We start from the raw sequence: 959 nt of genomic DNA on the forward strand, positions 1-959 counted from the left end.
GAGGATGCCGGCGGCCTTTGGCCAAGGCGGTGGGCACGGGGCAGCGGAGTGGCAGCGGCGGTGCCAACTGTGAATTGGGAGGGTGCCGGGGCAAGTGGCGATCTGGTGCAGCGGCAGGGCAGGGAGGCTTGGGGGGCGGGGAGCCGCAGGAGCGTTGATGGGAGACGGGGCTTCCCGAGGGGGAGAGAGCAGAGGCTGATGAGAACGGGGGTGCCAGGGGAAGGTTCTCCTGAGCTTGGGGAGGGGAAGCAAGATCCCCAAACTCTCTCCGGTCCTGGAGGGGGAGGGGCCGCACTCCTTGCACCCTCCGTCCCTGAGGAGTGGCCTGGGAGCCCACTGTCTGCTTGGCATCCTCCAAGCTGTCCCTTCTCGGGAGATTGCTCTGCCATTTCCTCCTTGGCTCCGGATGCCTCCTCACCCAGTGCCCACCTGTAGGCAGGTCCCCTGCAGCTCCTGCCCAGGCTCTGTCCCAGCGCCCACCCGGGGCGCTCCACCCCAAACCCAGCACCCCCGGCCTGCCAGTTCTGGCACCAGGGTCTCTGTTTCTGATGCAGAAAGCATGAGTCCCCAGGCCGGGACCTGCTCCCGGAAGAAGAGCCTCTGGGCTCCCTGCTGCCAGCCTCCTGGGAGTGGAGGTGCTGGGGGTGGGAGGGCACAGCTCCAAGACCCTCCTCAGAATGGGCCTAGAGTCCTGGGGTTCTGGAGGGTGGGACCCTGGGCACTGGCTCTGCCCGCTCTTGCCCCAGCCCCACATTCGCTCTTTCCCCTCTAGGGGCAGCCTCAGCCTGTCCCTGCTTCTTGAAGAATCGGCTCCCCGGTCAGTTCATTCCAGCCCTGTTGGTTGAGGACCACTTACTGGGCACCCAGCAGTGCCTTCGCTCAGGACTTGGGCATGAGAGTGAAAGACTCAGCCTCCTTCTCTGGAACCTCGCACTCTTCTGAGTGTCCTCTAGGTGGGG

Source organism: Carlito syrichta, unplaced genomic scaffold (assembly GCF_000164805.1).
Source record: "Carlito syrichta isolate Samal-C Ts95f unplaced genomic scaffold, Tarsius_syrichta-2.0.1 Scaffold120490, whole genome shotgun sequence".
NCBI classification, from domain to species: Eukaryota; Metazoa; Chordata; class Mammalia; order Primates; family Tarsiidae; genus Carlito; species Carlito syrichta.